This window comes from Dermacentor andersoni, chromosome 1, assembly GCF_023375885.2.
Source record: "Dermacentor andersoni chromosome 1, qqDerAnde1_hic_scaffold, whole genome shotgun sequence".
NCBI lineage: Eukaryota > Metazoa > Arthropoda > Arachnida > Ixodida > Ixodidae > Dermacentor > Dermacentor andersoni.
In genome coordinates this window covers 27754379-27766682 of record NC_092814.1, presented here as the reverse complement: position 1 = coordinate 27766682, position 12304 = coordinate 27754379, and positions in this window count along the sequence as shown.

Here is a 12304-nt window from a genome sequence, read left to right as displayed (position 1 = left end):
ACGTGTTGCGAAGGACTTCACTATACATGCTAGGTGGCCAGGTGGAACGAAAGGTTTCTGCTGGCTCTGCTGGCCTTTTCACATATTCCGTGATGACGTCCTCTAAATTGAGGCCTGACGTCATTTCTATACATATGCGGAATAAGGTGCGCTAACCTGCTTAGAGTCATTTGGTTGCGCAAGTACATGTTACCCTCGACTCAGATCGCTAAAAGAGCACACCGCAAAAGCGACAGGTGTGGGTATGGACAGTAGGTGCCGCACGTACGCTATGACCTCTTCCAGCAGCTCGCGAATATTTTGCTATTCCTTTTGTAGGATCTCCCAAATGCTGAAGGTTGCGATAGAAGCCGCATCGCGCAAGAGAGGTGGTAAAAGCACAGGCTGAGCCCATAGCCTGTACAAGTCAAAATTTATGTCCGCCAGTGGCACTGATGATGATGCCTTCTGATTTTACGAGTTGTTTCATGCCAGTCTGCTCAATACAGTATTTTCCCCCTGATGACTTGATCAGCAGGAGGGAAATACTTAATGCGCAGTTGAGTTTTTAGTGGATTGCCTCGTGTACCTCGGTTTTGACAACCTTGAGATACGAGGGTCCTTTAGGAAGCACAGCCGAGAGATCGCCTCGCACAGCCTCTGCTGCTTCTTTGGTACCTGCAGCGCGACTCATTTTGGCGAGCACTTTCTTCACAAAGCCCCAAGAAGCGTACTTAAACGTTGATACCCATCGGCATCTAAGATTTCTGCGCAAGCATTTTTTATTCCTTCGAAATCGCTTTTCTGCTTCCGGTCACTGAATTTGCAGGAGCACCTTGAGTATCTCTTGGAACTCTGGCGTAATCGGCTCAGAAGGTAGTGAAGTTACCTTTGCGCTGTCTGAGAACGACTGGCTCATGCTAGCGCTTTTGACTGTGCAGTGTTGTCCGTGCACGTGCTCACATTCACCGCATTCCTTTCTCTCTCTCTTTTCTTCCTGTTCCCCTTTTCCCTTCCCCCAACGTAGGGAGCCAACCAGACTCTTGACTAGTGGACATATCTGCCTCCTCTCTCTCTCCCTCTCTCTCTCTAGCGTGATTCCCAACAAATTGGTGGTCCATCGCGTTAGGAAAACTGGCAGGAAGCGGTCTGGACCCAGTCTCCACAGAAAGAGATGCAAGCTGTAATCATAAGCTGGAGATGCTAGCCTGGCTGTTCGCCTGTCATGCGACTCTGGGTGCTGGGTGAAGATTATTATGATACTGACACAATGACGTGGGGCTCCCGCACCGCGGTACGGCGCGCGCAAATGTCGGCGCTATAAAACACGATGAAGCGCGTAAGCTGCACGCGGTTCTCCTGGCCCGCCATTAAAGAGAAGCGTCTATTTTGCAAGACTCCGTCTTCAATCTACGTTACAATATATACAGTGATAAACGCTTCATAGCACATACAGTCACACACGCATATACGCTGTAGAGATATTTACATAGTTTCGTTAAGGTTCGTGACCCGCAAGAACGTCAGCAGCACTTCCGTGGCGCGTAACGCGCAGGTGGTGCTTTGCCATAGTCCGCGAATTTGCCGCAGTTATAAGCTCGTGTCCCGTTGGAGTGTCGTCTTCAAAGACTCTCTGACGCGGAGCGGCGGCAGACTGCACATTCAGCCGCTTAAAGTTGTGTAGGAATTACTGTCTACATAAACATTTTCGTGCTACTTCGAGCGAATAATTACGTTAGAAAGGTCTTTAGGAGTGATAAAAAACGTCTACAATTTGGACGGAGCTCGTTCAAGCCTCCTTGAGTAGTGACTGCTGCAGTGTACATACAGACACTGGCTCAGAATCAGTAAATTTGTTTCTGTACACATGAAAAAGAACCTGATATATTCACCGCCCCATCGAAAAAGTGGCTACGTAAAGAGTGTAAGTCAATGCCAATGTGTAAGATCACGTCCTTGATGGCCGAGTATAATGTCTCAATTCTACTGTCAGGCGCATAATAAAGACCGAGACACTCTTCTCGAACTTCAAACGTCTTGCTCAGCGCCCACCGCACACAAACGTTGAAGTGCTCCTCACCATTTATACCAGTTGTGCATTGAGTGATGATGCCGTATAACAGACTGGAGTTTACGTTTATTACAATATCTCGTTGTACAGTAGGGGCCATATTCACTGTAAGTTATTTCTTCACGTCATCGCTCACCCATTCTGTTCCTGTCAGTCATCTATGCGTTAAGTGCCAGAACGCCCCCGCCCCCCCCCCCCCCCCCCCCCCAATCCTTTCTAGAGTAAGTCGAACAAATTTCCGTCACCTGTACGCTGTCCTCGAAGAGCTTGAGCAGTGCGGAAGAGATAACGTAGGGAGCTTACTATCACACATAGTAACCACACTGGCGTCTTCCTGCTGTCTGCTGCATTGCTGTGATAGGAGACGCAAAACAGGAAATGCCCCTCAGATGTGCACAATTTCGGCTCACAGAGCCCAAGTGTTGCTGGCTCTTTTCACGAATTCGAAACATTTCTTTAGTTTTTGAAGAGACGTAAGGTCTTCTTTGGCGAATTCACTCGGCTTTGGCGCACGGGGTATGTGGTCTCTTGATCAAAAACGACCTGTCGCTCCTCCACAGCATCGTAGTAAGTCGCAAAATGTATCAAAGTGTAGGTCGCAACAACCAAAGACGTTAGAATTAGTCGCCGAGTAGGTAAGGTTAACGGTACGGCGTAATTAGCGCCAATATAGTAAAAAATAACCATACTGTACCATACATTGTACTATCTCCGGGATCGGCTTCCCCGGCCTCATAGAAAAAAGAAAGCCCTGTCAGCCAGAGTTGAACGTAGGTACATAAGTTTGGTTAAAGAATCTCAGTGTCCTTAGAATACGCGAGTATTCAGGCTTTTTTCACTGTAACCGACAATACCACCTGACCAGTTAACCAAGCATTGATTGCTAGAATCCAGTGAGAAAAAAAGCAACGACTGGTATTTGTAAAGTTGTTATAGTTTCCTGTGCAATTTCGCACTGCAAACAAAATTAATAAGAAAAAACGCAATATTACGACGTTCTAGCATTCGCATTGGTATTCTGTAACTTTATTGTACCCAGTTTTGCAGCTGTCTTTTGTATCTTTCAGGCGGTTATAAATTGTAGCAGCGTACGCATTCCCTTTTAGTGGCATAATCTTCAATGCGGTGCATATTTACTGTACATTGCCACAGTCGGCGTTATGCTGTGTGCCATAACGGTGGCTCACCCCGTCAAGCCATTTAATTTGCCTTTCTGTCTGCGCTCCCAACACAATAGATGTTGAACAAAGACTAATTTGATTTGTTTTGTTTGGCAACAGTAAACAACACCACGCTGAAACGGCTGAACGCGCAGAAACAGTGGCAAATTATTTTTGACATGTTCTTTATCCCGCTAGGAGCGAACTCAGTTATCATGAATTTTAATGGCAAATTCAATTCTTCAAGACACCGCATCCTCATACACCGGTATGAAAGCGTTTTTCTCTACCGATGTATAAAAACATAAAACGACATAGCGACTCAGGGGGAAACACGCGAGTTTCGTAGATATGCGTTTTTCTTTTTGTTTGTTTTTCTATTTGTGGGTGCGCGCGAGGGGCCATTCTGGCAAAATTCCAGAAGAGCAAGCGTATGTGTGACATTGTAAAAGAAGAGGAAGAGCAACAAAAAAAAGGCATGGGCGCATGTAGAAAAGTGACACAAAGAGAAGAAATTGCGGGCTGGTGAACTGTGCGGGAGAGATGAAAATCTCAACTGGTGGTAAATTAAGTAAGAATGAGGGGCCATACTGACAATGCTATTCGTTCATAAGTGCTCTTTGCCATCCGTTTTCCGCAGTAGTAAGCCCAGCATCAAAAGTGGGGGAAATTTTTCTCTTCCCAACAATTCTAGCGTAAGAATTTTTGTCAATGTGGGCGAAATTATTTATGATGGTTTAGAATGTTTGTCGTATTCTTCACTGAAAAAACTACTAATAGCAGTAACCCACACATTCACCTAAAAAAAACGGGGAATCCAGAGGTGGGAGCCGAATTTTGTAACGATCAAGTAAATTTTGATAGGAGACCTACTCTACATCTCCGTTATCTAAATTTCGCTTCTTACGGAGCCCAAAATTTCGGTGCAGTCGACCTTTAAACAGAAACAAGCAGGGCAACATGCGTATTAGAGGAAATTGAAATATAAGCGTCCGCAACTTCGGTGATAAATGTTAATCACGGCCCCGACTACACTCATTTATTATCAGCGCTGCATCGTTTTATCTGGGCACGCCGCGCTGTTTCTTGGAGAGCGATCGCTCAACTCCAGCTCTGCTCGTTTTTATTCTTTCTCAGCATAAACAAAAAAACGTCTCCTAAAAGGCAGATTTCAATTAGAGAGAGAGAAAAAAAGAAGGGCCGTCCGCTAACCCAAGTGATGAGAAACTATGTGCACAATGACGGACCCAGATTGTTAGATAAGCACGACGCCAGTGGCAACGTCCAGTGCAAATAAAGATAGCGGTTGTGCCCGCTGGGGCGCATAGAAACTGGACACATAACTGACGGCTTGGCTGGAGGACGCCCAGTAAACAGCGCTCATGGGTTGTGTACAATGTGTACACGAAGTGACGCTCGTAGGCAGTTAGTTGGATACGACGGAATGCAACCGTGAATCACCGCAATCAATGGGGCTGACTGCGATATGCCGAGAGAGGTACGACGAATGCATGCTCTGTAGTGACGTGTCGCCACTGCCACTGAGAACGAACCGAGCCAAGGTCGCGATAATCATTTTCCAGTGGCTGCGCGTGCCTTCCGCGACACACAAGGGCCCTTCCTTCGGTCAGAAGGAAGTGCCCCTTTAGAGCACACCCTTTCACTTTGGCGCGTCAAGTAAGCCGGAGTTCATATTGACAAACGCACCTGGTGGCATTCCTGCTTTCTAAATCTAAAGCGGATGGAGGCACACTGAGAAAGGCCTACAAGTTTCCATTACGAGGCAGTGCAGAACGCCTTTCTTTAAACAGGCAATTTGCTCCTTTTCATTACTTACTTCTGTAATATAATTTTGGAGGCTTTTCAATATGTGGTATCACGATGAAAGTTATATACCTAATTACTCACTGAAATATGTCACTGGTCCTTTCTTGAACTCATTGTCGAATACTTTAGCTAGCAGTTCGATCGTTCCTCTATTGTTGTGAGCTTCTGTTGCCGAACGGCTGCTGCTATATTTAGCAAAATCTGCACTACGTGTCAGCGTAGCATATTTCGGCGTACGCAAGCACTGATTTGCCGTTGTTCAAATCACAGGTGACACCGCAAGATGCCCACAGGAAGAACTCTGAGTCCGCATGATTTTGCTATTTCCCTGCATGTGTATTCTGGCCTGTCTGATTTTGGCCCCAATAAAGCACCGCAGTACTTCCCCAGTACTTCATTGGACCCGCAACTAGCCTGTGGCTATGGGTCCAACCAGTTTTGGTATTTCTGTATGTTCTATGTCTGCAAATAAAAAGTTGAATTGAATTGAATTGAATCATCGCCTACTTTCATTTTTTTAATATCCAAGTAATCCGAGGGCCTTGAAGGCTGTCGCAGTAAAATTGCGGTAGGCCAAAGCACGACGGAAGGGGCAAAAACGGAATGATACAGTCTACCTTCAAAGTGATTGGTGCACAGCCTGAATTGTCATACGTTAAATGTCAATTCCGGGTTCGTACCGTTTGCCGACAATGCAACACGCTACATCACGTAATGGTCCTTCAGGTGTTGAAATAAGTGTTTGCATGGAAAATGAAGTTTAGCTTTTTTTGAAATAAATCACAAACCGCTTCCTAGCGACATAAGGTGAGTTTAGGTTCGGTTTTTCTTTTATTTCCAGTGTAGCATGCCGATTCAGATCCTTGAGAGTAGGTGAGAGACGCAAGATTCGATACAGAAAAAGCTAAAAAATGAATTTAACGTGCAAGATACATTGACGCATAATGTAAAGAGCAATACGAACGCAACAATATATTGCAACAAACAGGGAATAAATGCCCTGCCAAACAAAGTGCATGTAACATTCTCACTATCTATAAATGAAAATAACACAGGAGGGCACTGCACGTAGAAGGCTCAAAATACCGAATCAAGGCAACATCAGCACAATGAACCGACGACAACTGTAGACTGTAATGCACACCGTACAGGATCGTTCTCTCGCCATTTATGAGCATAATTTGTTGGCCTCGGATTGTACTGGTGAGGAGTCGCGCTTTTTCAAAAATACGCAATACACTGTGCAACATCTGTAACAGCTTTTTGTATCCACACGTACTTCGAGAATCAACACAAACATTTTATTTCGGTGTCATACTAGACGCGGAATTCATAAAAGGAGATAAAGCTGTCATCCAACGATGCAGTGAATCATAAGAAAAGCCAGACAGTGATGTTTTATTACGGTAACAGCAAATTCTAGGTGTGATACAGTTGAACATATTAAAGAAAGCGTTATCATTAGGCGAAGCATCCAATGAAACTGCTCATGTTAAACTTTCCCAGTACTTTTTGGCGTCCATATGCATATCCACAGAGCATACAGGGCGCATTTACTGCGATATATATGTGCAGATTGCCGACGCACTGTATCCGTGCTGCGTATTTTACATGCACGCGTCTTTAATTATAGAAGTCTAATGTTCAAATAGGATTCTATATACATTGCGCGAGGTCGGGTCCACCTGTAGCAATCACTTACACCGTATCGCAAAGAAAGTTACGACGAGCAGGGCCCATTGCCTAAAACAGCGGACGGGCCTTTTACTGAGAGCAGCATTCCGGGCAAGTTGGTAATTCATTACTCAAGTATTATTGCGCAACAAGAAAGACACGGATGTAAGAGCCCCACATCAATCCTCCTCAAGCGCAGGAGTTAGAATCTCTTGATGTAACGTTCTCACAATTAACGTTTACAGAATCTACAGCTGATCAAGTGAATAAAGCGTCCCCCCAGGATACATTAGAGCGTTTTAGCAAAACACATTGCCCACCAGCAATGTCTCCCCTTCCAAAGCTCATTCAGATTTCGAGTAGCACATTGCAGTAACTGCACTTTATTACCATAAATGCGCCCAGAATTAGGGGTATTACATTATGGGTGGGTAACAAATATAGAGAAAATACCTTCACAATACCAATAAATTCAAGTAGACGTTTCCTCACTGTTAGGTATGGTAGACCAATCCTACATTGTGCTTTATACTGTGACATACGTAAGCGACACCCGGATGTGGCGTCACAGAAAAGGACGAACGCAGATAAAAGCCAGAAATTTAGAATTGCCTCTCCTGGGTTGCTTCACGCTGAGCAGATTAGCTCTGTATGGTACGGGTTCCTGGCACTAGATCTGTTGAATTGTGCTCTCTTCTCCGCCATCGATTGCGAATAAGTGGAAGAAGGCTGACAGAGCGAAAGAAAAAGTGAGGGAAGTTCCTTTCACAGGAGGAGACGCAGTCGCCTCGCGATGCATATTTTGTTGGGTACGTTTGCTTTTGTATGCTGTTAAGCAGGCGCCGTCTGTTCTTTTGTATTTTCTCCACCACATCCAAACCCTCTTCTCTTCTGACTCCTGAGCTTCGTTTCGATGCTTGCTGAGCTTGGTCGGCATTGTTTCGAACAAGGACCAGGCTCGGTATTCGCAACACTTCTCTTTCGTAAGAGCGTTACTTCGTTGGCCAACACATCGGCATCCGCCACTCATTCCAGCAATCGGCATGATAACGAGACGATCACCGTGACAGTGATCAGTCGCGGATGGCATTGAGCTGAATGAATTTATGCGAATACAGGTCCAAGGCCCATATATCCAAAAAAAGCTTCTTACGCTAGAAGTGCATGTAACAGCAGATGGCATCCCCTCGTGAATCGAACATATCAATAGCGAGGACCACTGGCAAATAGCAAGCAACACTTACGAACAAAAATCGTTTTGTTCCGAAGAATTGGGCATTGTTGGTCAGCATCTCGTTGGATGTCACGGCAAGAACTGCCAACAATAATCTCTGCCTTTAAATTGCGGGGTTTTGCGTAGCCTGGGACTCCTAATTAATTTTGACTACTTGGGGGCACTTGGTCTCATCGGTGTACAATGGTACACGGTCGTTTTCGCATTCGCCCCCATGGAAGCACAGCGCCATGGCTGGCATTTACACCCGTACCCATGGACTTAGCAAAGCAACGCCAAAACCACTACGACAGCACGACAAATGATCTCTCTATTTCAGATGCCTCCGTCTATATATTAGCCTGGCTCCGAAGGTGTATTGCTTTCCCGCTTCGTTTGAAAATTTCCCCAGGTAGTATTACATCATAGCGGTAAGCACAATCTCAACTTTGCGCTAACCTCGCGACGAGCGACAGCTTGACATGGTACCCAGCTTTTCGCTCTTATCTCTGCTCTGGGTATTCTCGCCTTCGCTAAGAAAAAAAACGGTAACCTCAGACTTCAATGAGTCGTTGGTTTCCTTAACGTGCACGGTAACCAGCAATCTCAAACAACCGATAACTATGCCCACACGATGAGCATGGTCAACCACCCTCACTTGAAAGCTCGTCACCTCTCCGAGGGGCGAGAAACTCCTTGATTCTTTGGAGAACTGCTCCGGAGAAACACGTTCGGAGCATTTCTTTACGAACAGCTCTTTCCGAATATAAGTGACTGCCCCACCTAGCTTTTCTTTTTGCATTTCGTTTCTTTGCGATCTCGCTCGCTAGGTCCCACTGCTGCACATCGTTCTACGGATCTCCAATTGGCGCATCTCTGTTGTCACGAGTATCGGCACGGCTGCACACGTGTTTCTTTTTTTTTTTTCTGAGAACTGACGAACGAACCGACACACGAGGGGCGAATTTTTTTTAGCCAATAACTTCGGTTCATAGAACGAGACCAAATTCTACTTTCTTTCAACCAGCCGGTGCATTCAATCGCAAAAATTCCCGGCTCGTGTCGAACCTGCGGCAACATTCATCATCCGCGCACCAGTGTTTGTAGACTGTACGCTAGTTTGAGCCCATGCGAGTTACATCTTGTCAACGCGTCATTGAGCGTGTAGAGCATGGTAATGGGATTTGGCAAATGGGCAGATGCAAGAGCGCATCTGAGGCCGAATGCACAAAGCTCTTTCTTCGTTAGTGATACAATTGGAATTTAAAACAGCGCGAAAGACGAAACACCAGTAAGAGAAGGACAATGACAAGGCGGTGACTCACAACAAGGTCTATTCGTCACAACCGCGCAACATATACTTGTGCAGTCTATAACAAAAAAGCAATATCTTTCCATTAAGCATTATTAGCCTTCGCTAATAATGCCCAGCATCAGGAGTGCTTAACGTACACCTATTCCAATCTATTTTAATTCAATTGGCGTAATTAACTCTATAGTAAAAAGTTTTCACCCCCACCCCTATGTCTACTTCGTCTGTCTTCTCAAACTGATACGTACCCGCTGATTATGCAATATCTGGCCGCCAAAAATACAATAATTTCCTCCTGATTCTACGCCTTTGTTGCCAATAACTCGCCGCTATTCGTCAAACTTTTTCGGGCTGCCCCCCATGTCGCTTTCCTATCACGCGACGTAACAAAACCGCGAAAAGACGCCACCAATCCAACTCTACACCAGCGGGAGGCAGCTCATTCCGACAGCACCCAGCATCAGGGTCCTTGGCCTGCGAATCCAGGCTAACGGGTACAACACCGAAACCAGAAGGGCACTCGAAAAGAGCATATATCAGATGACCCGTCTCATCTTGCGGATCGCCAACCGGCACCACGGGTGGAAAGTGGGCCATTTTATTAGAGTAGTTCAGGCATTCGTCCTGAGCCACGTGGTCTACGTCGCCCTGTTCCTGAATCTCAGGAGCGCCGAAAAGAACAAAATAGACGCCATGATCAGGAAGGCTTTCAAACAGGCACTAGGCATACCCGTCACAGCCCGAATGAACGGTTCGAAGCACTTGGGCTGCACAATACCCTAGACGAGCTGATCGAAGCTCAGAGGACCACTCAACTGGAAAGGCTATCCAAGAGCCGGAAAGGGCGGCACATTTTACAATCCCTGGACATTAATCCCGAATCCCGTTCCGAAGCCAAACTGGACATCCCAGCGGAGATCAGGGCAAACATCTACGTTCCGCCACTACCCAAAAATAGGCACCCGGCATATAACACGGAACGGAGACGGGCAAGAGCACAGACAATGCAGAAAATATTCGAGAGGTCTGAGGACGTGGTCTACATGGATGTCGCTAATTATGGGTAGGGTAGGAAATCCTACCCTACCCTTTTTTACCCTTTAAAACCCCACACCTATCTTCGTTTCATTGACGACATATTTATAATATGGGAACACGGCACAAGCGCCTTAACCGACTTAATTAGCCATTTCGATCGCTTTCACTCGAGTATTAAATTTACTGCTCACCACTCTCCTAGTCAGATAAACTTCCTGGACACGACGGTCTACATAGAAAACGGAAAACTGAGAACGACACTTTACCGGAAGCCTACAGATAGGCAGCAATATTTAGACTACAACAGTCATCACCCGCGACATTGCAAGCAAGGAATTTTCGTAGGACAAACGAAACGTATAAGAAGAATCTGCAGCGAAGACCACGATTATATCCACCACCTAAATGACGTTAAAACAACGCTAGCAGAAAGGAACCATCCCCAAGTTGCTCTCGATAGAGCTTATGATGCCGCGTCAAGATTGGAGAGACAGTCGGAATTGGCGAAGGGACAGCCCACACTAGAATCTGACAGACCGCCGGCCTTTATAACAAAATATTCTAATGCACTCCCAAACATAAACAAAATCCTAGGAAAATACCACCCAATATTATCAAGTAATGAACGTCTGCGAAAAGCGTTCCCGGATGTACCTAGGGTTACCTATCGCCGAAACAGGAACTTTAAAGACATGTTAGTGCACGCAAAAGTCAGCCAACAGCATTCCCCCGTAATAAAAGCATGTTGTCGCTCTAGGTGCAAAACCTGCAGGCACCTTCAAAGTGACATTAAAATTAAAAGCACCGCAAATAGTTATACACATGAAGTCAAATCTAGCTTCACCTGTACAAGTTCGGATGTGACTTATATGCGTGAATGTTCCTTCTGCAAGAAACAATATATCGGTGAAACAGGACAATCAATGAACGTCAGATTAAACGGACATCGCGCGGACACAGCTAAAAAGCTTCCCAAAGCCGTCGCCGAGCATTTCAACCAACCACGTCATAACTTTGATGAACTTAAACTCTACATCTTACAGTCAAACTTCCGTTCTTAACGAGAAAGAAAATACAGAGAATCATACCTTGTCCATAAGTTCAAGACATTGCAACCAATAGGCATAAACGTTTCAAAGGGAGCTTGAGAATCTATTCGCTATGCTAAACTTCAAGCTATAGGCAACAACACTTAGTTTGATTTCTTGGCGTATCTCCCCACGCCCCTTTTTTCCCCTTTCCATTCCTTTTTTTTTCTGTTTTTGTCTTGTTTTTGTTTTTTCAGCCGGCGTATCAGACGCCCTTGACACGCCGCCTAACACGCGTGCGTTGACAGAACGGGGCGGGGGGAAGGGGGGGGTGGCCCCGGCTTTGACCTTGTGCACAGCGTTCCTTTACTCTCAATTCGACACGCTAACACACCTTCCCTCGTTTCCGCATGCTCCCGCCTCACACCCTCTCCCCTTTAGAAAAGCCCCACCTATATATACTGTGGCGAGGAAAGCGTACGTCGCCTTGAAGAAGACAAGTCGACTTGTCGAAACGTTCGCTCCTGCATTCACCTTGTTCACGTTTTGCTCATCGTCTTGAATTTTAATCTCCCGCATTCCCCGTGTTTTCGCGAAATCTAGAAAGATGCAGTCGGTGATCCAGCAGCCGTCTAAAATTGCGTGAAGTTTGTGCGTGAAGAGTAGCTGTGTTTCACATGTATCGATAGGACTTCCTAAAACCGTGCTGAGAAGGATTAAAAAACGAAGTTTGATTCAAGGAAAGTGACAATATGCGAAAAGAGTATGTGCTCCAAGATTTTGCATGGGATGCTGGTAATAGATTTGCAGTTAAAAGGCGAGTGTTTGCTACAAGATTTATGACAGGAACCACCTTACCTATCTTCCAATCGGCCGGTAGTTCACCGTTTTCCAATGATTGCTGAAATATTTTAGTTAAGGCAAGCGATGAATACATTTGAGTACTTTTCAGAAACTTTGTAGTAATGCAATCAACACCAGCACTGGAAGATATCTTAAGAT